This window comes from Sphaeramia orbicularis, chromosome 19 (genome assembly GCF_902148855.1).
Source record: "Sphaeramia orbicularis chromosome 19, fSphaOr1.1, whole genome shotgun sequence".
In the NCBI taxonomy this organism is placed as follows: Eukaryota; Metazoa; Chordata; class Actinopteri; order Kurtiformes; family Apogonidae; genus Sphaeramia; species Sphaeramia orbicularis.
Genome location: NC_043975.1, coordinates 51,417,192 through 51,444,675, shown reverse-complemented (window position 1 = coordinate 51,444,675; position 27,484 = coordinate 51,417,192). Strand labels below are relative to the sequence as shown.

The 27,484-nt window shown below is 39.4% G+C and overlaps 1 pseudogene; it reads right to left on the bottom strand.

The window, feature by feature from the left end:
* Nucleotides 1-388: 388 nt before the first annotated feature.
* On the bottom strand, nucleotides 389-22,021 carry LOC115439229 (pepsin A-like; annotated as a pseudogene).
* Between the last annotated feature and the right edge of the window lie 5,463 nt (nucleotides 22,022-27,484).

Below are 27,484 nucleotides of genomic sequence, written 5' to 3'. Positions count from 1 at the left end.
GTGTCTTTGGAGATCTGATCCAGAATGCACATGGACTAATAGAAGTGGAGGAAAGACTGAGAAAATTACACTGAACTTTCTGAAGAAATGTCAGTTTTTTCAGGTTATTCACATCTTTTTTGTTTGGATAGTTTATAAAAGTAAGTATTTTCATCATTTAATGGGTTTTTTTTGTGCTAAAACAAGACATAAATTGTCATTTCATTATTTCTGGGTTCTTCTGTTCCTATTTTCCTGGTTGGGTCCACTGCAGATCAGACCAGACTGAATGTGGAACCTGAAAGAACAGGAGTTTGACAACCCTGGGTTAAAGGGTTAGAAGACATGAACAAAGCACCAGTCGCAGTGATTTAATGTTTTATTGCATTTTAAGACAGTTGATCGTTTATAGGGTGAGAATAAGGATGAACTGATCTGAAATCATTGTTGGTATAATCGTAGGAGGTGGAACTGCTCTTCATGAGACTGAAGGCAGACAGGTGACATCAGGTGGATTATCTGGAGCGGGCCAGACCCACCATGTTCTGGGCTCTGTTGAAGATGGAATAGTAGTGTCTGATAAAGACATCACCCAGGATCCACAGGCTGTCACCCCCCCACTGAAGCCGGTACGGCAGCCAGAGTACTGAGACTGGAGACAAAGACAGCAGTCAGACAGACAGACCAGCCCACACAAACCAACTAATACACAGTCTACAGTCTGGTCCAAGTCAGACAGACCAGCCCACCACAAACCAACTAATACACAGTCTACAGTCTGGTCCAAGTCAGACAGACCAGCCCACCACAAACCAACTAATACACAGTCTACAGTCTGGTCCAAGTCAGACAGACCAGCCCACCACAAACCAACTAATACACAGTCTACAGTCTGGTCCAAGTCAGACAGACCAGCCCACCACAAACCAACTAATACACAGTCTACAGTCTGGTCCAAGTCACAGACCACCCACCACAAACCACTAATACACAGTCTACAGTCTGGTCCAAGTCAGACAGACCAGCCCACCCACAACCAACTAATACACAGTCTACAGTCTGGTCCAAGTCAGACAGACCAGCCCACCACAAACCAACTAATACACAGTCTACAGTCTGGTCCAAGTCAGACAGACCCCCACCACAAACCAACTAACACAGTCTACAGTCTGGTCCAAGTCAGACAGACCAGCCCACCACAAACCAACTAATACACAGTCTACAGTCTGGTCCAAGTCAGACAGACCAGCCCCCACAACCAATACACAGTCTACAGTCTGGTCCAAGTCAGACACCAGCCCACCAAAACCAACTAATACACAGTCTACAGTCTGGTCCAATCAGACAGACCAGCCCACCACAAAACCAACTAATACACAGTCTACAGTCTGGTCCAAGTCAGACAACCAGCCCACCACAAACCACTAATACACAGTCTACAGTCTGGTCCAAGTCAGACAGACCAGCCCACCACAAACCAACTAATACACAGTCTACAGTCTGGTCCAAGTCAGACAGACCAGCCCACCACAAACCAACTAATACACAGTCTACAGTCTGGTCCAAGTCAGACAGACCAGCCCACCACAACCAACTAATACACAGTCTACAGTCGGTCCAAGTCAGACAGACCAGCCCACCACAAACCAACTAATACACAGTCTACAGTCTGGTCCAAGTCAGACAGACCAGCCCACCACAACCACTAATACACAGTCTACAGTCTGGTCCAAGTCAGACAGACCAGCCCACCACAAACCAACTAATACACAGTCTACAGTCTGGTCCAAGTCAGACAGACCAGCCCACCACAAACCAACTAATACACAGTCTACAGTCTGGTCCAAGTCCTACCTGACGAACATAAGCAAAGCAGGCAGAGGGAACTCCTGTCCATGGTTTGGAAGGTGAGGTCTGGCATCTGAGCAACGCTGTTACAGTTAACCAGGTACTGAGAGAGGACAGGGAGGAGGAGGAGGAGGAGCAAGGAGGGGGAGAGAAAGAGGAAAGGAGGAGGGAGAGAGGGAGGGAGGAGGGGGGGAAAGAGGGAGTATGGGAGGAGAGAGTAGGAGGAGGACAGAGGAGAAGGAGGAGAGAGAGGAAAAGAGAGAAGAGAGAAGGAGGAGGTGGGAGGAGAGAATATGAGGAGAGAAGACAGAGAGGAGGAGGAGGGAGGAGAGAGGAGGGGAGAGAGGAGAGGATAATCATGTGTGCTTGTCCTCATGTCATAAATGTCCATAAGTTTGTGGACATGTTGAATCCAGTGTTTCTTTTCTAACAGAGGTCTGGGAAACAAAACAATGAAGACTAATGTCAGAAAATCTGTACTCAGTGCCGTTAAACATGCAAGGGTCAGAATAAAATGTATATTTGGAGATGTGTTAACCCTCCGATATCCAGGTGTGCCTTTTAGGCACACTTTGCACTTTGTGTTTAAAACTTCATATTATTTTTCACAATTTAAATAAGGTTAGAATTCAAAGTTGTTCATTTTTTCATGATCTTTAAAATTCTGTCCACCAACTCAAATGTGCACATTGTAAACAAAAGAAAATGAGCAGACTAGCATCTGTCTGCCAAGTGTGCCTAAAACGCACTATTTCTAACATTAGATCCACTGTTTTTGATCCAAAACCTTTAAGGCAGAAATCCTGCTTTTACTGAGATCTGGGCTTCATTTGAGAGGGGAGGGGCTAAATTAATTTATTAATGTTGTTAATGTTGCTGTTAATCATTGACATATGGCAGGCTGCAAAAATCAATAAGTAATCCAATTTTTATGTAGTATTCTGAAAAAAACAAAAAAAACATATTTTGTGTTTTTTGCATCAAAAATGTTGTGACATCATGATGAAAAGAGATCATTTAAAAGGTTTAAAAAATGTAAAATGAATGATATTATGATCTGTATGATTAGGGCTGACCTGGATTTACAAAATAAAATCAAATTAGAGCAAAAATAAATCAATATATATTTAATAGTTTGATTTATAGGTGTGCATTTTACGCACACTTGGTGACAGTTGCTAGTATTTTTGAACATTTGACATAGCGCCAAAAATAATAATGCAAATTAACCAGTGTTGGAGTTAATCATTGACATATGCCAGGATGAAAAAATTAAATAATATGTGATCCACTTTTTATGTAGTAGATTGAAAAAAATAATTTTTTATGCTTTTTGCATAAAAAAAATGGTTTGTTCACATTACAACTCGGTATTTAAAGGGTTAAAAATGTGACAATTATTGAGTGTTTGGTATTTTTATTTACGACTCAAGTTGATGAAATAGAAAAAATTGTAAAAGAATTAAAAACAAACTGTATGAAATTTTTTTTGACATCATTCCACAAGTGTGTGAAAAAGGCACACTGTGTGCTTAGTAAGGGCCTTGGTGGACGGTACTGGAGGGTTAAAGTAACTGGTTGGGGGTTACTTTCATATTCAAGAGGGAAGCACTGACCATTAGAGAATGAACTGTGGTCAGATTGTGGTCATCTGAACATGTTCATTCAGTCACTGAATACAGGGACTCACAAACTCAAAGTGTCATCATTCAGTATCAGCTGTGTCCACCTCTGCCTTCCAAACAAGCAGAGCAGCAGCAGCAGCAGCGCATGGAGCTGAGTATGATCATCCTGTCCTGAGGTCCCATCACTCAGACCACTGACTGTACTGTGACCACAGCTCAAATGGCGAGCGACTTCACCACGGCTCAGACCTGTGCGTGACATGCCAATGACACGTCATGACATTATGAGCTGACAAAAACTTTTGGCCGCTTTCTCTTCTGCCTTATAGGAGTCAATATGTAATAACAACCCATAACATAAAGACAGAGAGAGATTCTATCACAGTTCTGTCTAATAAATGAAACTTAAATACAATGATATTAATACATTATTACTTTATTGACTCAGTTATTACATTTGCAAAGAATTTTTTTTTTTGTTCACCAGGACAATAACGTAATAACCTACCGATATGTAATAAGTTATTATGTTATCGGTTCAGGACTTTTATTACGTCGTTGGCCAGTTATTACATTATTGGCCTGTTACACTTTAAAGGTCCCGTATTATGCAAATCTGACTTTGTGACAGTTTTCTTACAGTAGTGTGTGTTGCAGTAGCCTCATTATGAGGTTGGAATTTGAAAACTGTCTGTTTCCCCTCCTGCCTTGCTACACCACATGTTGTGAAAATACTCAAACGGCCCAGTTTGAGTTGGGTCCGCTTATGATGACATAAGCGGATTTAACTCCTCCCCCTGACTGTGCCTCCACCCTGGCAAAGCGAGCCCCCCCTGGAAAAGTACCTCTTGGACAACAAACATGGCGAAGGCGAGACACGCAGGTTGTGGTGTTGTTGGCTGCACACACCAACACCAGAGTTTAGTTTTGCTCCCCACTTCCGAGCCTCTCCATAAAAGTGTCTGGATTCTATCTGTGATGGTCATGGACCAAACAACATTCCCAAACGTGTGTATGTGTGCCCGGCATTTCACGGACGAGTGTTTTTCGAACATGGGCCCATACAGCTGCGGCTTAGCACAAAGACTCCGAATCAAGAAGGACGCAGTACCAACGCTTCGTGACCCAAGTCCAAGTGTGGGAGATGTAAGTTCTTCTCATTTTTTGGATCTTTACTGCATAACCCTACATTACGGATAAGCTGGTGGGTGTTGATGTGTACGTCTAACGTTAGCATGGCAGCTAACATAGCTCGGTTACTGCTGCTAACGTTTGCGTCCCCGTTAACATGCAAGACTGATAATATCCAGAGACATTGAACAGAACTACTGTGAACTCGGGCCTTTTGTGGTTAGCATCAGTACAGTTAGCATCAGGCTTGTTAGCAGCTGCCTGCATTAGTGGCGGCAGGCGTCTTTCCGTGTCAAGTCCACGAACCCGACACACAACACCGCCGTTTTCCGTCGGGGCTCAGTCACGCCTCAAGGCAAAGAAAGCCAGTGTTTGGAAAGACGTTCTGTCTGAGACATGTGTATGATGGCTTCACAGTCAACATTAGCGCGTAGTACTGCTAGTGTAAGCCGCGTCCTCTCCCAGAGGGGAGGGGGAGTGGGCGTGGACAGATGCGTTCATTTGCATACCTGGAAGCAGGCCCAGAAACAGCCTGTTCTGAGGAGGGCTGGGGAGAGGGACTTTTTCCACCGCTGAAACTCTGAACAAAGGAGGATTTGGGGCGAACAAACTTAAATACTATGTTTTTGGGCTTCTGAGACCTATATGACGTGACTGAAAAATAGCATAATATGGGACCTTTAAAAATAGCAAATTTATTATGTTATGGGTCATCATTACGTTATGAGAAAAGATAATGTAAACCAAACTAACCAATGCAATGATATTTAGCCCATAATATAAAACTCTATTCTGACATTAGTCATTATGTTTTGGATCCCAACCCCTGTTAGAAAAGAAACACCTGAATTCAACGTGTCCACAGACTTCATGACACACTATATGACTTCTGTGGTGATCTGGTGTCAGTATTCTTCACTGGTCTCCACTTACATCTCCGTACTGGTTGCCGTTGGCTCCCACATATCGGTTGATGTTGCTGATGTCGTTCTGAGGTCCGGCGATCAGAGACGTACCGGTGTCAACAATCATCTGGCAACCGCCGTTACATGCCACCACCTGACCGTTGATAGTAACACTGGAAGGAAAGCCGAGAACGCCACGCATCAGCTCACATGACTTCAGCTGTGGGAATCTGATCAAGTCTTAGGTGTGTGGATCTTATTTCGTGGAGTCAAGTAACTTCTGGTAAATCGTGCTTGTGTTTCCAGTTTCCTACGTCACCATGACCATGACATGTGGACTGATCGGCCTTGGCGTGCTTTTCTTGTTGCTAATGTTACGATCAAGTACAGTTTGTAGAGGTAAACATTTTATTATGGAACTGTACTTTTTCAAAAACCACAGAGGAAACTTTGGAGATGACATTATTTCTAAGTTCTTATCCTATTATTTATATTATTTTCCTGGTCCGGCCCACTTTAGATCACATTAGCCTGTATGCGGAACTGAACTAACATGAGTTCGACACCCATGCAGTATATACTGACGTCTGTCTCCAGTTTTCCCATCAGTCTTTGTGTGAGATGGTGCGTTCAGGGTCAGTCTTCTGTACTGACCATCAGACTCAGACCATGTGCCTGTACCTGTCCACGCTGATCTGCCAGTACAGCTCATGGGACAGAGGGATCCAGGAGATGGAGCCGCTGAAGTGGCTGGGGTCCACCCCCCGAAGGTCACCACACTGCCCTGCTCAGAGGAACTACAGGCAGACGCCACAAGAGGCATTTACAGGCAAACAAAACACAGAACACATACAGAAAAAGGATCACAACCAATATGTTGAGGAAAATGAGGAAGTATTAAGATGTTTTCTATGATTATAAACTGTCTTATAATGTGTTTCATTATTATACACTTAATTGAGCTGTATTATATTATATGATTATAAATGATGTATATAATGTGTATTATTATACAATGTAACATAATTATTTTCTAATGTTATGTCATTGTATAATGTATTGATATATAATGTATTATGCAATGTTAATAATGTGTATAATAAATAATATTGTATTGTAATGTGTATTTAATTATACAATATTAAGATGTATTTTATTATATAATTGTAAATTAATTAGTACTGTCAAATGATTAAAATATTTTAGCAGATTAATCACAGGGTTGCTGTGGATTAATTTTGATTAATCACAATTAAATATCATTCATTTTTAATCTACACTGTAAAAAAAAAAACCCATAAAAAAAATGTAATGTTCCTCATCATCTATGTCATAAAAATACAGTAATTTTCCATAATTAAAATACGTTTTTTTGCCCTAACTTTACATGACAATTTTCTTTTTTTTTTTTTTTTTCTTTTTTGACTTTTTAATGTTTAATACAGAACATTTTCATGTATTAAAACAATCCATTCCCTATAAATAATATAATAATTTCAGTGAGACTCAGTTGTCCAATCCACTGATAAAAACTGTATTTGGACAGTTTATCAGTGCTTATACATGTTATACATTCACAAAAATACATTTATTCAACATTTTTGTTGTGAAACCTCCTGTAATTACACAGATATTTGTCAATTAACAAACAAGTCTGGTTCAACTGACAGAACTAATACTTCTGTTACCGTTAACTGTCAGTAATTTTATCTGGTTTTAATTTATTTTTTAAAGTAAAAGACTTTAAATTAACAGTTTAATCTCATGAATAAAAAGAAATATCTGTGAAATTATGATACATTTGCAAATGTATTTTAAATGTTTTTTCTGTGAAAAAAGAAAAAAAATTCTTTAAAAAATGGAAATTTTATGGTTATTCACAGTTACAGTTGTTTTTTCTGTCCTTTTGTGTTTTTATAGTAGTTAAAGTGAAAAAATAATAGACAGATGATCTAGATGAAGTTGTGCTGAAAAAACAGATCCCACACATGGTATAGTAAACATTTGTTTCTATAGTATATAAAGGCCAAATCAAAAGGACTGAAAACAGACAGAACAGACTCAGACCACTAAGGGTTAATATTTGAATGTTTCTGACACAGAAGGAACAGTGGGACTGTTATTGTATTTTATTGTTTTTTCAAAATACAACTTGGTTAAATTCTTTCAGTGTGTGTATTAGTACTTTTTGAACATTTTAAGCACAGTTTCCATAATACCGCGATAATCTGATAATCGTGATAATTTTGGTCACAATAACTGTGATATGACATTTTCATATGGTTCCATCCCCATATATGATTCTAAATAATGTAACAGGGTGAGTCAGAAAAAACGCTCTTTTCATTTAAAGAAATTGTACCACTGAAATGGAAATGCTTATTTTTCTTTTGATCATACAGTCATATTGATGTGGTTATTGAGCATGTCTGGCGATTGAATCATTGATTTATGGCATAGCATAACAGAGGGAATGTCCATTGTTTATTGTGCACCGAAATATCTGCCAACACAGTTTATGCCATCGTGAATGAAATTGAAATTGTCAACCATTACAGCATGTTTCTCGCCATCAAATGTTTTGTCTCAACGAAGTCGTCCGGCACGACCTTCAACCGGCTACCATTCAGACTGATGCAAATCTGTGCTCGTTGTCGCATCTCTAACACAGCTCTTCTCACCATTCGTGTTCGTCGTAGGGCTCGGATTTCAGCCGTGATGCAATTTCGGAGTTCCTGAAGAGTTTGTGGAACAGTCTGATACACACGGTTTTTAAGATACCCCCACAAGAAAAAATCAAGGGGGGTCAAGTCCGGGGATCTAGGTGGCCACTCTCTCTCCTGACCCAAACAGACAACTCGATGAGGAAATAATACCTGCAATCGCTGTGGTCTTACCATGATGAAAACTCCCTGGGCACTGTCATGTAGGCCTATGTCCTGAGTGTGAAAGCAAAGCCCCGACTCCTGTAATTGTTGTCAATTTCAAGTTTGTTCACTGTGGCATACACTGTGTTGGCAGGTATTTCAGTGCCCAATAAACAATGGACCTTCCCTCTCTTATGCAATGCAATAAATCTATGACTACATCAGCAGACATGCTCCATAACCACATCAATATGACTGTATGGTCAAAAGAAAAATCAGTGTTTCCGTTTTAGCAGTACAATTTCTTTAAATGGAAAGAGCGTTTTTTTCTGACTCACCCTGTATGATATACATGTGTATCGTGTATATAGATTTGGACAAAGTTTATTTTTCATATGTATAATATTTTGTAATTTTTTTGTAGACCATGGGACTTTGTGTCCAGTAGAAAAAGATGGAGTAAGGGGAGGTATGTGAGTTACACTTCAGCCCACTCCTTTTCCAACATGTTTTTTTTTTTTTTCTTTCTTAGTATTTTTTTTTTATACTGTTTTTGGGTTTTAAATGCAAAATAAAAAACAAACAGACAAACCACCCACCTCCTCCCTTTGGTGTTCAAATCCCCCTGTGGTTCTAGACCTGTGATACTATGCACCAGTCCAGGGTGAGTGTGCCTTTGAGCAGCGCTCCTGAACCATCGTCCTCTGCAGATCACACACACCTCCTCTGTCTGTTTTCAAATCCCTTCTTCAAACCCATCTTTTCTCCTTGGCTTCTGAAACCATGTGAGATGTTTGAGGGTACTATCTTTATTCTATTGTTTTTATTTGTAGTGGTTTATGTATGTATGTATGTATGTATGTATGTATGTATGTATTATTCATTTATTTGTGTTTTTAATTGTATAGCTTTTTAATCTATTCTTGTATTTTTTCTTTTTATTTGTTTATTTATTCTTCTGTATAACACTGTTTTCTTTTTTGTACAGTTTCTATGTCTTTAAATCTATTCTGTATTTTATTCTTCTATTTTGTTTTACTTCTTCTTCTGTACAGAACTTTGGTCCACTGCGGCTGTTTTAAAGTGCTTTACAAATAAAGTTGGATTGGATATGATGACAGATCTGACCTCAGTGAATCTAAGTGTTTACTTACGAGGACAGGTAGACAGAGAACAGGTCCTGGCTGACCAGACTCTGCTTCATCATGTTGTCAAACACCGGCGTGGCCCTGGAGGCAGACAGAGGGTAGGCCAGACCCAGGATCCCATCAGGATGAATGTACTGCATGAACGGAGCTTCAGTCTCACTCAGACCAAAGACCTGGTTCTTCACAGCCAGGCCCCCCACCTGACAGACAGACAGACACACAGACAGGCAGACAGACAGACAGGCAGACAGACAGGCACAGACAGACAGGCAGACAGACAGACACACAGACAGAAACACAGACAGGCAGACAGACACACACAGACACACAGACAGGCAGACACACGACAGGCAGACAGGCAGACAGACAGACACACAGACAGGCAGACAGACAGACACACAGACAGGCAGGCAGACAGACAGACACACGAGAGGCAGGCAGCAGAGACAGACAGACAGGCAGACAGACAGACACACGCAGACAGACAGACAGGCAGGCAGACAGACAGACAGACAGACAGACAGACAGACACAGACAGACAGACACACAGACACACAGACAGACAGGCCGGCAGACAGACAGGCAGACAGACACACAGACAGGCAGACACACAGACACACAACACACACAGACAGGCAGACAGACAGACACACAGACAGGCAGGCAGACAGACAGACACACAGACAGGCAGACACACGACACACAGACAGACAGCCGGCAGACAGACAGGCAGACAGACACACAGACAGACAGACAGACAGACACACAGCAGCAGACAGACAGACACACAGACAGACAGGCAGGCAGACAGACACACGACAGGCAGACAGACAGACAGACAGACACACAGACAGACACACAGACAGGCTTCATCATCATGTCCACTGTGGACAGTGGCCCAGGGCCTGTGTCCAGCTGTGCTTTGGTTTCTTACGGTGACGGTGTCGTATCCCAGGAAGCCGGTCATGCTGCCGTGCCGTACTGGATACTCAGGGGCTGACCGTTGTGTCTGTAGGTGCTGCTCAGGCCCGGGTTGAACCTGTCGTGGTTCTCTGGGGGGGGGGGGGAGGGGGGTGTAAAAAAATATATATTACTAAAAGCAGTGTTGGGAGTACACACTACAAATAATGTATTAAAGTAACAGATTTTTTTTGCCGTAACACGTAGTGTAAGGCATTACTAATACATCATCAGCATAAAGACTTATTTTGTGATCTATATTTCTGGTACGGACTCCCTTTATTTCTTCCTGTTGTCTAATGGCAGCTGCTCAGGGTTCGATAAAGATGGTAAACAGTGAGGGCAGAGTGGGCAGCCCTGTGGGGTGCCTCTGTGCTTCAGACTGAAGTTTGGAGAAGTTTGATCATTGGTCCTCACACATGCATGGGGGGTCTTATACATATATTAATTAGGGATGGGAATCGTTAAGAATTTAATGATTCCAATTCCATATCGATTTTTCTTATCGATCCGATTCTCTTATCGATTCTCATTGAATGAGGGAATAAAAGAGTACAAACAGGTGTGTTTGCATGAACTGTCTGTTATATTTCCATCTGCACAGAAAATAGAACATATACAGTATGAACTAATTATAACATGATGCTGGGCCCGGTTGGGGGTGTACAGTGACAGTGAAACTACAGACTCTTTACTAATTCCCCTATTGCCGCATTTCTACTACGTGGAACCGGTTCGACTCGGCTCAGTTTGTCTCCCGTTGTTGTGCACCTCATTTCCTTTCCCTTCTTACCTTCGGAAACTTGACATTTGTTGCCCACACCAGAACCGGCCCAGCGTTCACTCTGCCGCTACATTCACAAGCACCGCTAAGTACTACTCTACTCCAATCTAATCTAATCTAATCTAATCTAATCTAATTTAATCTAATCTAATCTAATCTAATCTAATCTAATCCTTTTGGGCCCCAGTCCTACATTTGAGACAGGTTTCATGGTTTCAGGGGTGTCAGCTCTGGTCCACACTCAGACAGAGTCAGTGATACTGGTGCACATGAACAGTGGACACACTCATCTGGACGTACACACGACTCATTCTAAAGAAGCAGAAACAACAACACTTCTTATTTTCAGGGGACTATGCACTAATGGGAATAGTTCTGAATGTCATCATCTGCTTCTGCAAACAGATTCCCTCTGAAATCTTACAAAACCAACCGAAAGTTCAAATCCAGACTAAGCAACAATCACCTAGATCACAGGTGTCAAACATGGGCCCAGGGGCCAAATCCAGCCCCCCAAAGGATCCAATCCTGGCCCGCGGGATGAATTAGTCAAATACAAAATCACACTGAAGATATTAACAGTCAAGGATGTCAAATCATTTTAGGTCAGTTCAATCTAATGTGGGTCAGACCAGAAAAATATTATCATAATAAACTATAAATGCTGAAAAACACAAACTTTTATCTGGGTTTTAGTGTAAAAAAAGTTAAATTACACAAAAATGTTGACATTTACAGACTAGGCTTTTACAAAAATGTGAAAAACCTGAACAAATATGAACAACCTGAAATGTCTGAAGGAAGTATGTGGAATTTTACCAATATTCTGCCTGTTATTAAACATTTTTTATTTGTAGATCCACTGTAATCTGTAAGTCATGATGCATATGTATAAATGATAAACTAAGGCATAATATTGTCAAAATGGCACGTATTTTTCTTCGGAATTTTCAGGTTATTCTTATTTGTTCATGTTATGTTCAAGTACAGTTCATAGATGCAAAAATTTTAATGACAGAATTTTATTTTTTCACTCAAAAACATACAAAAAACTTTGGAGTTGACATTAATTACCAGTTCTTATCCTATTGTTATATTATTTTACTGGTCCGGCCCCTTTGGATCAGATTAAGCTGCATGTGGCCCCTGAACTAAAATGAGTTTGACAGCCCTGACCTAGATAGAAGCTATGTGTGTTCAGAGAGAAGCCAGCGTGTGTGTTCAGATAGAAGCTAGTGTGTGTTCAGAGAGAAGCCAGCGTGTGTGTTCAGATAGAAGCTAGTGTGTGTTCAGAGAGAAGCTAGCGTGTGTTCAGATAGAAGCCAGCGTGTGTGTTCAGATAGAAGCTAGTGTGTGTGTTCAGATAGAAGCTAGTGTGTGTTCAGAGAGACCAGCGTGTGTGTTCAGATAGAAGCTAGTGTGTGTGTTCAGAGAGAAGCCAGCGTGTGTGTTCAGATAGAAGCTAGTGTGTGTTCAGAGAGAAGCTAGTGTGTGTTCAGAGAAGCCAGCGTGTGTGTTCAGATAGAAGCTAGTGTGTGTTCAGAGAGAAGCCAGCGTGTGTGTTCAGATAGAAGCTAGTGTGTGTTCAGAGAGAAGCCAGCGTGTGTGTTCAGATAGAAGCTAGTGTGTTCAGAGAGAAGCCAGCGTGTGTGTTCAGATAGAAGCTAGTGTGTTCAGAGAGAAGCTAGCGTGTGTTCAGATAGAAGCTAGCGTGTGTTCAGATAGAAGCTAGTGTGTGTTCAGATAGAAGCTAGTGTGTGTTCAGATAGAAGCCAGCGTGTGTTTCAGATAGAAGCTAGTGTGTGTTCAGATAGAAGCTAGTGTGTACGTTCAGAGAGAAGCTAGTGTGTGTTCAGATAGAATAGTGTGTGTTCAGAGAGAAGCCAGCGTGTGTGTTCAGATAGAAGCTAGTGTGTACGTTCAGAGAGAAGCTAGTGTGTGTTCAAATAGAAGCTAGCGTGTGTTCAGATAGAAGCTAGCGTGTGTTCAGATAGAAGCTAGTGTGTACGTTCAGAGAGAAGCTAGTGTGTGTTCAGATAGAAGCTAGTGTGTGTACAGAGAGAAGCTAGCGTGTGTGTTCAGATGAAGCTAGTGTGTGTTCAGATAGAAGCTATTGTGTACGTTCAGAGAGAAGCTAGTGTTGTTCAGATAGAAGCTAGTGTGTGTTCAGATAGAAGCTAGTGTGTGTTCAGATAGAAGCTAGCGTGTGTTCAGACAGAAGCTAGCGTGTGTTTCAGATAGAAGCTAGCGTGTGTGTTCAGATAGAAGCTAGCGTGTGCGTTTAGATAGAAGCTAGTGTGTGTTCATAGAAGCTAGTGTGTGTTTAGATAGAAGCTAGTGTGTGCGTTTAGATAGAAGCTAGTGTGTGTTCAGATAGAAGCTAGTGTGTGTTCAGATAGAAGCTAGTGTGCATTTAGATAGAAGCTCGTGTGTGCGTTTAGATAGAAGCTAGTGTGTGTGCAGATAGAAGCTAGCGTGTGTTCAGATAGAAGCTAGCGTGTGTTCAGATAGAAGCTAGTGTGTGTTCAGATAGAAGCTAGTGTGTGTTCAGATAGAAGCTAGTGTGTGTTCAGATAGAAGCTAGCGTGTGTTCAGACAGAAGCTAGCGTGTGTGTTCAGATAGAAGCTAGCGTGTGTGTTCAGATAGAAGCTAGCGTGTGCGTTTAGATAGAAGCTATGTGTGTTCAGATAGAAGCTAGTGTGTGTTCAGATAGAAGCTAGTGTGTGCGTTTAGATAGAAGCTTGTGTGTGTTCAGATAGAAGCTAGCGTGTGTTCAGATAGAAGCTAGCGTGTGTTCAGATGGAAGCTAGTGTGTGTTCAGATAGAAGCTAGCGTGTGTGTTCAGATAGAAGCTAGCGTTTGTTCAAATAGAAGCTAGCGTGTGTTCAGATAGAAGCTAGCGTGTGTGTTCAGATAGAAGCTAGTGTGTGTGTTCAGATAGAAGCTAGTGTGTGTTCAGATAGAAGCTAGTGTGTGTTCAGATAGAAGCTAGTGTGTGTGTTCAGATAGAAGCTAGCGTGTGTTCAGATAGAAGCTAGCGTTGTTCAGATAGAAGCTAGCGTGTGCGTTCAGATAGAAGCTAGTGTGTGTTCAGATAGAAGCTAGTGTGTGTTCAGATAGAAGCTTGTGTTTGTTCAAATAGAAGCTAGCGTGTGCTCAGATAGAAGCTAGTGTGTGTGTTCAGATAGAAGCTAGTGTGTGTTCAGATAGAAGCTAGTGTGTGTTCAGATAGAAGCTAGCGTGTGTTCAGACAGAAGCTAGCGTGTGTTCAGATAGCTAGCGTGTGTTCAGATAGAAGCTAGCGTGTGCGTTCAGATAGAAGCTAGCGTGTGCGTTTAGATAGAAGCTAGTGTGTGTTCAGATAGAAGCTAGTGTGTGTTCAGATAGAAGCTAGTGTGTGTTCAGATAGAAGCTTGTGTTTGTTCAAAGAAGCTAGCGTGTGCTCAGATAGAAGCTAGTGTGGTGTTCAGATAGAAGCTAGTGTGTGTTCAGATAGAAGCTAGCGTGTGTTCAGATAGAAGCTAGCGTGTGTGTTCAGATAGAAGCTAGCGTGTGTGTTCAGATAGAAGCTAGCGTGTGCGTTTAGATAGAAGCTAGCGTGTGTTCAGATAGAAGCTAGCGTGTGTTCAGATAGAAGCTAGCGTGTGCGTTCAGATAGAAGCTAGCGTGTGCGTTCAGATAGAAGCTAGCGTGTGCGTTTAGATAGAAGCTAGTGTGTGTTCAGATAGAAGCTAGTGTGTTCAGATAGAAGCTAGTGTGTGTGTTCAGATAGAAGCTAGTGTGTGTTCAGATAGAAGCTAGTGTGTGTTCAGATAGAAGCTTGTGTTTGTTCAAATAGAAGCTAGCGTGTGCTCAGATAGAAGCTAGTGTGTGTTCAGATAGAAGCTAGTGTGTGTTCAGATAGAAGCTAGTGTGTGTTCAGATAGAAGCTAGTGTGTGTTGATAGAAGCTAGTGTGTGTGTTCAGAGAGAAGCTAGCTGTGTGTTCAGATAGAAGCTAGTGTGTGTTCAGATAGAAGCTAGTGTGTACGTTCAGAGAGAAGCTAGTGTGTGTTCAGATAGAAGCTAGTGTGTGTTCAGATAGAAGCTAGTGTGTGTTCAGATAGAAGCTAGCGTGTGTTCAGACAGAAGCTAGCGTGTGTGTTCAGATAGAAGCTAGCGTGTGTGTTCAGATAGAAGCTAGCGTGTGCGTTTAGATAGAAGCTAGTGTGTGTTCAGATAGAAGCTAGTGTGTGTTCAGATAGAAGCTAGTGTGTGCGTTTAGATAGAAGCTAGTGTGTGTTCAGATAGAAGCTAGTGTGTGTTCAGATAGAAGCTAGTGTGTGAGTTTAGATAGAGCTCGTGTGTGCGTTTAGATAGAAGCTAGTGTACGTTCAGAGAGAAGCTAGTGTGGTTCAGATAGAAGCTAGTGTGTGTTCAGATAGAAGCTAGTGTGTGTTCAGATAGAAGCTAGTGTGTGTTCAGATAGAAGCTAGCGTGTGTTCAGACAGAAGCTAGCGGTGTGTTCAGATAGAAGCTAGCGTGTGTGTTCAGATAGAAGCTAGCGTGTTCGTTTAGATAGAAGCTAGTGTGTGTTCAGATAGAAGCTAGTGTGTGTTCAGATAGAAGCTAGTGTGTGCGTTTAGATAGAAGCTAGTGTGTGTTCAGATAGAAGCTAGTGTGTGTTCAGATAGAAGCTAGTGTGTGTGTTTAGATAGAAGCTCGTGTGTGCGTTTAGATAGAAGCTAGTGTGTGTTCAGATAGAGCTAGTGTGTGTTCAGAGAGAGCTAGCGTGTGTTCAGATAGAAGCTAGCGTGTGTTCAGATAGAAGCTAGTGTGTGTTCAGATAGAAGCTAGCGTGTGTGTTCAGATAGAAGCTAGCATGTGTTCAGATAGAAGCTAGCGTGTGCGTTCAGATAGAAGCTAGCGTGTGCATTCAGATAGAAGCTAGCGTGTGCGTTTAGATAGAAGCTAGTGTGTGTTCAGATAGAAGCTAGTGTGTTCAGATAGAAGCTAGTGTGTGTTCAGATAGAAGCTAGTGTTTGTTCAAATAGAAGCTAGCGTGTGCTCAGATAGAAGCTAGTGTGTGTTCAGATAGAATAGTGTGTGTTCAGATAGAAGCTAGTGTGTTCAGATAGAAGCTAGTGTGTGTTCAGATAGAAGCTAGTGTTTGTTCAAATAGAAGCTAGCGTGTGTTCAGATAGAAGCTAGCGTGTGTTCAGATAGAAGCTAGCGTGTGTTCAGATAGAAGCTAGTGTGTGTGTTCAGTTGTACGTACGACAGGCTGGACTGCTGCAGTAGATGGAGGGAATCCACAGGTTAGAAGAGCCGGTGTCAAAGATCACCTTAAAGGACTGAGGAGGAGTTCCAACGGAGATGACGCCATAGTAAGCCAACTGGACCATAGAATAGAATAGAATAGAATAGAATAGAATAGAATAGAAAGTGTTTATTGTCATTGTGCTACTCCAGTCAGTGCAACAATATTAATAAACACCTACTGTAAAAAAAGAAAAAATCTGTAATTTAACAGAATTTCACTGTTTATTTGACAGATTTCTCCTGTATTTTTCAGATACAGGAAAATATCAATGAAATGACACAAACAGATTGTGATTTTACATGTCAAATGGAAAAGAACAGGAAAGAACTGGAACTGTGAAGAACCAGAAAATTTCCATTTTTCAAAATAATTTTTTTCTTTTTTCACAGAAAAATACAGTTAAAATACATTTCCAAATGTATCATAATTTCACAAATATTTATTTTCTATTTATGAGATTAAACTGTTAATTTAAAGTTTAATCTTGTAAAAAAAATAATTAAACCAGATAAAATTACTGACAGTTAACGGTAACAGAAGTATTAGTTCTGTCAGTTGAACCAGACTTGTTTGTTCATTGACAAATATCTTGTGTAATTACAGGAGGTTTCACAACAAAATTTTGAATAAATGTATTTTTGTGAATGTATAACATGTATAAGCACTGATAAACTGTCCAATACAGTTTTTATCAGTGGATTGGACAACTGAGTCTCACTGAAAATTATTTATATATATATATATATATATTTATAGGGAATTGGATTGTTTTAATACATGTAAATTCTTTATTAAACATTAAAAAGTCAAAAAAAAAAATGAAAAAACTCCTGTAAAGTTAGGGCAAAAAACTGTATTTTAATGATGGAAAATTACCGTATTTTTTTGAGATAGTTATTTAATGTTAATACTGTTTTTTTTTTTTTACTTTTTTTTTTTTTACAGTGCAGTTTTACAAAAATAAGAAGAGAGCAAATATAAAATTACAAAAACTAAAGAATAGATTACAATAGAATATAAATTTTACAGTTTTACAAAGTAACATAAGAATAGAGCTAAGTAGAATAAAAGGAATATTACAGTATTATTGATATGAATATTTATGAAAACAGTCTGTAAATTTACAAAAGGTACTGAAGTGGAGAGTTCTGTGGAATACACCATCTGTCCACTGTGTGTGTGTGTGTGTGCGCAAGGGTGTGTGTGTGTATGTACGTGTGTGTGTCTGTGTGTGTGTGTATGCGTGTGTCTGTGTGTGTATGTACGTGTGTGTGTCGGTGTGTCTGTGTGTGTGTATGTACGTGTGTGTCGGTGTGTCTGTGTGTGTGTGTGTATGTGCGTGTGTGTGTGTATGTACGTGTGTGTGTGTGTCTGTGTGTATGTGTGTGTCTGTGTGTGTGTGTGTGTGTGTCTGTGTGTGGTATGTACGTGTGTGTATGTGTGTGTATGTACGTGTGTGTGTATGTGTGTCTGTGTGTATGTGTTGTCTGTGTGTGTGTATGTGTGTGTGTGTGTGTCTGTGTGTGTGTATACGTGTGTGTGTGTATGTGTGTGTATGTACGTGTGTGTATTGTGTATGTGTGTATGTGTGTGTGTACGTGTGTGTGTATGTGTGTATGTTGTGTATGTACGTGTGTGTTGTCTGTGTGTGTGTGTGCGTGTGTCTGTGTGTGTGTATGTACGTGTGTGTGTATGTACGTGTGTGTGTGTGTATGTGTGTGTGTGTGTGTGTGTGTGTATGTGTGTGTATCTGTGTGTGTGTATCTTCATCCTCTGTCACTCACGTCAGCGTCGTTGGTCATGTGTTCGGTCCCCACAGCGAAGCGTGGGTTGAACTTGGCCATGGGGTTGTATGGGTACTTCAGGCGGTACTCCTCCCACAGACCCTGCTCCTCCAGCAGCTCCCTGGCGGTCTTCCCCTTCTGCAGAGGGACCCTAGGGGTCAAAGGTCACCAAAACCCACCTGAGTACAGTCTGCTCTATCACACTCACAGACCTTAACACAGTGTTTTTCAACCTTGGGGTCGGGACCCCATGTGGGTCACCTGAAATTTCTAGTAATTGATAAAAATAAAAACTTACTAAAAAAATCTATGGTGAGTTGAGCAAAACAATCACATACATAACAGACCTGACAAACTGAGTGTGAAACTGCAGCACTGTGCTTCTGTTTGTGTCACATGTTCACTGTGGTCAGTTTCAGATGCTGCAGCTCTTTCATCATTCATAGTTTCAGTTCTTGTTTGTTCAGTATTAATTGTCCTCCTTGTAAATCCCAGCTGGACTGACTGGACAGATCCTGAGCCTTTGTGCAGTAATCTACACCTGGATTTACTGCCTCTGTCCACAATAATAGACATTATAGACTAAATGTCCACAATAATAGACATTATACAAATGTCCACATATAGACATTATACAGACTAAATGTCCACAATAATAGACATTATATAGACTAAATGTCCACAATAATAGACATTATACAGACTAAATGTCAACAATAATAGACATTATACAGACTAAATGTCCACAATAATAGACATTATACAGACTAAATGTCCACAATAACAGACATTATACAGACTAAATGTCCACAATAATAGACATTATATAGACTAAATGTCCACAATAGACATTATACAGACTAAATGTCCACAATAATACATTATACAGACTAAATGTCCACAATAACAGACATTATATAGACTAAATGTCCACAATAAGACATTATACAGACTAAATGTCCACAATAATACACATTATACAGACTAAATGTCCACAATAATACATATATAGACTAAATGTCCACAATAACAGACATTATACGGACTAAATGTCCACAATAAGACATTATACAGACTAAATGTCCACAATAACAGATATTATATAGACTAAATGTCCACAATAATAGACATTATACAGACTAAATGTCCACAATAATACATTATACAGACTAAATGTCCACAATAACATACATTATAGACTAAATGTCCACAATAACAGACATTATACAGACTAAATGTCCACAATAATAGACATTATATAGACTAAATGTCCACAATAATAGACATTATACAGACTAAATGTCCACAATAAGACATTATACAGACTAAATGTCCACAATAATAGACATTAATAGACTAAATGTCCACAATAACAGACATTATACAGACTAAATGTCCACAATAACAGACATTATACTAAATGTCCACAATAATAGACATTATACAGACTAAATGTCCACAATAATAGACATTATACAGAATAAATGTCCACAATAATAGACATTATACAGACTAAATGTCCACAATAACAGACATTATACAGACTTAATGCCCACAATAACAGACATTATATAGACTAAATGTCCACAATAAGACATTATACAGACTAAATGTCCACAATAACAGATATTATATAGACTAAATGTCCACAATAACAGATATTATATAGACTAAATGTCCACAATAATAGACATTATACAGACTAAATGTCCACAATAACAGACATTATACAGACTAAATGTCCACAATAATAGACATTATACAGACTAAATGTCCACAATAATAGACATTATACAGACTAAATGTCCACAATAATAGACATTATACAGACTAAATGTCCACAATAATAGACATTATACAGACTAAATGTCCACAATAATAGACATTATATACTAAATGTCCACAATAATACATTATACAGACTAAATGTCCACAATAACATTATAGACTAAATGTCCACAATAATAGACATTATACAGACTAAATGTCCACAATAATAGACATTATACAGACTAAATGTCCACAATAATAGACATTATACAGACTAAATGTCCACAATAAGAGACATTATACAGACTAAATGTCCACAATAACAGACATTATACAGACTAAATGTCCACAATAACAGACATTATAGACTAAATGTCCACAATAACGACATTATACAGACTAAATGTCCACAATAGACATTATACAGACTAAATGTTGTCTGAAATTAACATTTATTTTCAAGATAGTATAGCAAACTAGTACATGATCAAAAACAAATTAATTTTAGCAAAAACAGTGTCTGTTTTTGAATGTCTGGGGTCGCCAGAAATTTGTGATGTTAAAACGGGGTCAGGAGCAAAAAATGTAGGGAACCACAGCCTTAACATCTGCAGTTACATTCATGTTTCATCGTCTCCATGTTACTGATCTGTTTTCGTCCATGCTGGAAAATCACACCAATCTGAATCTAAATTTTGTTGAAGAACCTCTAATAAAGTTTGATTAATAAAACCAAATAATACTGTGGTCAGATTTGCACTGTGTGGTTTGGAGGTGTTTTCCACTTTGTTACACATTATTCAAATGTTACAAATAACATTTTAATGCACTGTAAAAAAAAAAAAAAAAAAAAAAAAAAAAAAAAAGGAAAAAAACAGTATTATTCTGGCAGTAGGGGCTCCGAAAAAATACTGTAAAATAATGGAAAATACCATCTCATAAAAATACGGCAATTTTCTATCATTAAATACAGTTTTTACCCTAACCTTATATGACAATTTGCCTCTTTTTTTTGTTACTTTTTAATGTTTAATAAAGATATTTTTCATGTATTAAAACAATCCAATTTCCTATTAATATATATATAAATAATTTTCAGTGAGACTCAGTTGTCCAATCCACTGATAAAAACTGTATTTTGGACAGTTATCAGTGCTTATACATGTTCTACATTCACAAAAATACATTTATTTCAACATTTTTGTTGTGAAACCTCCTGTAATTACACAAGATATTGTCAATTAACAAAAATGTCTGGTTCAATTGACAGAACTAATACTTCTGTTACCGTTAACTGTCAGTAATTTTATCTGGTTTGATTTTTTTTTTTTTTTTTTTTTACAGTATTAAACTTTAAATTAACAGTTTAATCTCATGAATAGAAAAGAAATATTTGTGAAATTACAATACATTTGCAAATGTATTTGAACTGTATTTTTCTGTGAAAAAAAGAAAACATTCTTTTAAAAAATTGAAATTTTCTGGTTAGTTCACGGTTACAGTTTTTCGTGTTCTTTCTCCATTTGACATGTAAAATCACAGTCTGTTTTTGTCATTTCATTGATATTTTCCTGTATCTGAAAAATACAGGAAAAATCTGTCAAATAAACAGTGAAAATTTCTGTTAAATTACAGATTGTTTTTACAGTGTGGGTTACAGAGTCATCTATACTAATATAAATACTGGTGCATTTCAGAAGCAGGGTTTCTGAAAAACTGTTCATCTAAGTGTCAACAGATGGTTTGTGGTGAGCTGCTGAAGTTCAGGTGGCAGTAAAACTGAAACCCCAGTCGAAGCTGTGGACTTACTGGACCAGGGACTGAGCCAGAGCCACCGCTGCACACAGAACTAAAGCCCACTGCATTGTGTGGTTCCTCTGTCAGCTGAATAAAACACCTGTCAACAAAAACAGCCCAGCAGCAAGTAAAGATATGAACTAAACCTACTCACAAGTAAAGATATGAACTAAACCTACTCACAAGTAAAGATATGAACTAAACCTACTCACAAGTAAAGATATGAACTAAACCTACCCACAATTAAAGATATGAACTAAACCTACTCACAAGTAAAGATATGAACTAAACCTACTCACAGTTAAAGATATGAACTAAACCTACTCACAAGTAAAGATATGAACTAAACCTACTCACAAGTAAGATATGAACTAAACCTACTCACAAGTAAAGATATGAACTAAACCTACTCACAAGTAAAGATATGAACTAAACCTACTCACAGTTAAAGATATGAACTAAACCTACTCACAAGTAAGATATGAACTAACCTACTCACAAGTAAGATATGAACTAAACCTACTCACAGTTAAAGATATGAACTAAACGTACTCACAAGTAAGATATGAACTAAACCTACTCACAAGTAAAATATGAACTAAACCTACTCACAAGTAAAGATATGAACTAAACCTACTCACAAGTAAAGATATGAACTAAACCTACTCACAGTTAAGATATGAACTAAACCTACTCACAGTTAAAGATATGAACTAAACCTACTCACAAGTAAAGATATGAACTAAACCTACTCACAGTTAAAGATATGAACTAAACCTACTCACAGTTAAGATATGACTAAACCTACTCACAGTTAAAGATATGAACTAAACCTACTCACAAGTAAGATATGAACTAAACCTACTCACAAGTAAAGATATGAACTAAACCTACTCACAAGTAAAGATATGAACTAAACCTACTCACAAGTAAGATATGAACTAAACGTACTCACAAGTAAAGATATGAACTAAACCTACTCACAGTTAAAGATATGAACTAAACCTACTCACAAGTAAAGATATGAACTAAACCTACTCACAGTTAAAGATATGAACTAAACCTACTCACAGTTAAAGATATGAACTAAACCTACTCACAGTAAAGATATGAACTAAACCTACTCACAAGTAAAGATATGAACTAAACCTACTCACAAGTAAAGATATGAACTAAACCTACTCACAGTTAAAGATATGAACTAAACCTACTCACAGTTAAAGATATAACTAACCTACTCACAAGTAAGATATGAACTAAACCTACTCACAGTTAAAGTATGAACTAAACCTACTCACACTTAAGAATGAACTAAACCTACTCACAGTTAAAGATATAAACTAAACGTACTCACACTTAAAGATATGAACTAAACCTACTCACAGTTAAAGATATGAACTAAACCTACTCACAAGTAAAGATATGAACTAAACCTACTCACAGTTAAAGATATGAACTAAACCTACTCACAAGTAAAGATATGAACTAAACCTACTCACAGTTAAAGATATGAACTAAACCTACTCACAAGTAAAGATATGAACTAAACCTACTCACAAGTAAAGATATGAACTAAACCTACTCACAAGTAAAGATATGAACTAAACCTACTCACAGTTAAAGATATGAACTAAACCTACTCACAGTTAAAGATATGAACTAAACCTACTCACAAGTAAAGATATGAACTAAACCTACTCACAAGTAAAGATATGAACTAAACCTACTCACAAGTAAAGATTGAACTAACCTACTCACACTTAAAGATATGAACTAAACCTACTCACAGTTAAAGATATGAACTAAACCTACTCACAATTAAAGATATGAACTAAACGTACTCACAGTTAAAGATATGAACTAAACCTACTCACAATTAAAGATATGAACTAAACCTACTCACAGTTAAAGATATGAACTAAACCTACTCACAAGTAAAGATATGAACTAAACCTACTCACAAGTAAAGATATGAACTAAACCTACTCACAAGTAAAGATATGAACTAAACCTACTCACACTTAAAGATATGAACTAAACCTACTCACAGTTAAAGATATGAACTAACCTACTCACAAGTAAAGATATGAACTAAACCTACTCACAAGTAAAGATATGAACTAAACCTACTCACAAGTAAAGATATGAACTAAACCTACTCACAAGTAAGATATGAACTAAACCTACTCACAAGTAAAGATATGAACTAAACCTACTCACAGTTAAAGATATGAACTAAACCTACTCACAAGTAAGATATGAACTAAACCTACTCACAAGTAAAGATATGAACTAAACCTACTCACAGTAAAGATATGAACTAAACCTACTCACAGTTAAAGATATGAACTAAACCTACTCACAGTTAAAGATATGAACTAAACCTACTCACAAGTAAAGATATGACTAAACCTACTCACAAGTAAGATATGAACTAAACCTACTCACAAGTAAAGATATGAACTAAACCTACTCACAAGTAAAGATATGAACTAAACCTACTCACACTTAAAGATATGAACTAACCCTACTCCAGGTGATTTAACCACATCACACATCTGTCATAGTGTCTTACCTGCAGACTCCACAGTGTCCACAGACAGTCTGACAAACTCTTTTATATGAGCACACTGACATTTTACCATTATGTTCAGATAAGGCAATCAACACACAACACACACACACACACACACACACACGTACACACACACACACACACACACACACACACACACACACACAGATCAGAAGATAAGTTAAGAAAACCAAATAACAGACATGGCTGACCTTAAGACAATGTCAGTTCTGTGATTAAAAAGAACAACAGGTGCTGTAAACGTCTCTGTAGTCGACACAAAGCTGATGGAAGAGGATGTCCAGAATGTTCCACTGCTGTAGCAAAGATCAGACCCAGTGTGTTTTCCTGGATAATATTAGTAAGAATTATTGACATTTTCGCACATAATGTTGTGAACCTGAGGTTCGTTTCTGCACTAGTTTGTTAAATCGTTCAGCCCAGCGCAACGCAAAATGTGTCTATTTATCGCATTTTGTGCTATCCTGTTTCTGGGCTCGCTCTTTGTTCATTAACAACTAGTACAACGCAAAAATGCGTTTGTGCATTAGTTTCGTTAACCCCAATGCAAATACACTCTCCTGTTCTGGGCTAGTTGGTTCAAAGTGTGCGCCGCTCAGTTCCTCGTTAAAGGGCTGATTTTAACGCAGACCTCAGAGGTCCGCGTTAGAAGGAGGATGTATTCTGTAGCTTCATTTCATTTCACCTTCTGTCATGGATTTCCTCTGAAATATTATTTACATTTGAAAAAGAAGATTTTTAACACAAGTCTGATAATATCTGTAATGAGATCAGATTTTTTCCCATGGACATTTAGCACCGAGTTTTACCAAGTGAGGACTGATCTGAGCACTGAAGTTAATTTCTATGGATTATGGGTAACGAGAAAGCACTCAGAGAGCACAGACCTCCACCAAGGCAGGCCCCCCCCCCCCCCCCCCCCCCCCCCCCCCCCCCCCCCCCCCACCCCCCCCCCCCCATCAGCCACCAAAATGTAATCATTTGTTCCTTGTGCAGTATCAACATTTACTGCATTTTCATCCAAATCTGTCCAGAACTTTTTGAGTTATCTAGCACACAGACAGACACACACACACACACACACACACACAGACACACACACACACACACACACACACACACACACACACACAGACACACACAGACAGACCACACACACACACACACACACACACACAGACACACGACAGACAGAACACCACACACACACACAGACCGACACACACAGACAGACACACACACACACACACACAGACACACACAGACAGACACCACACACAACCACAGACACACACACACACACACACACACAGACAGACACACACACACACACACACACACAACAGACAGACACACACACACACAAACACACAGACAGGACACACACACCACACACACACACACACATACGACAGACACACAGACAGACACACACACACACACACGACACACAGTACATACACACACACCACACACAGACACCACACCACACACACACACAGAGAAGACACACACACACACACACACACACAGACGACACACACACACACACACACACACAGACAACACACACACAGAACACAGACAGACACACACACACACACACCACACACAGACAGACACACACACACACAGACACACACACACACACACACACACAGACAGACACACACACACCACACACACACAGACACACACACACACACACACAGACAGACACACACACACACACAGACAGACACACACACACACACAGAAAGACACACAGACACACACACACACACACAGACACACACACACACACACACAGACACCACACACACACAGACACAGACACACACCACACTGACAGACAGACACACAGACACACACACACACAGACCAGACACACACACAGACAGACACACACCACACACACACACACAGACAGACACACACACACACACAGACAGACAGACACACACACACACATACAGACACACACACACACACACACACACACACACACCAACACAGCTACACACACACCACAGACAGCACACACACATAACACACAACTCAGACACACACACACACAGACACACACACACACAGACACACACACAACACAGACCACACACCACACACACATGCATACACACACAACACACACAGACACACACACAACACACACACAGACAAACCAGTGCTGACAAAACAGAACCTCCTTGGTGGAGGTAATATAGATTAGTTCAGGACAAAGTTTGTGTGGCTTTGAGAGATGAATGAATGAATGAATGAATGAATGAATGAATGAATGAGAACCGTATGTGGACCAGAGCCAGCGAACTGGTGCCACACACTCCAGTGTGTGGGTGTGTGTGTGTGTGTGTGTTGTGTGTGGGGGGGGGTGGTCCATCTATATTCAGATGAGGGTGAGCAGGTCTGTCCACACAGGTGAGGGAAGGGAGGAGCTCACAGATATCCCATAATAGTTCTTCCTTCTCCCCATAGTGCTGTCAGATCAGATGAGTGGAAACATCTGGAGCAGAGGTGTTCATTCTGGGTTCAATAGTGAACACACATGTTCAACGCACCCTTCAGTGCAAATAGTGAGTGAACGATGGTTTAGTGAACTCAACGAGCACAGAAACAGATTCTGCGTTGGTTCAGCCTCTGCATTCGCAGACCCATCATTCACTCACTATTTGCACTGAAGGGCGAACAAACGGCTGCGTTCACTATTGAACCCAGAAACGAAGCCCAGGTTTGTAAAGGGCACTTTTAGGCGAGCACTGTGTTTGGTAACATCTGTTTGTGTGTGAGCTGTGTAAGGGTGTGTGTTGTAATGTCAGACTTCTAACATCCATCGTATTTCATCTGGGAGGTTTGGAATTCACAGCTCAACCTTGGATTCACTGTAAAAAAAAAAAAAAAAAAAACTGTAAAAAAAAAAACAGTATTATTTCGGCAGCAGGGGCGCCAAAAAAAAAATACGGTTAAATAACA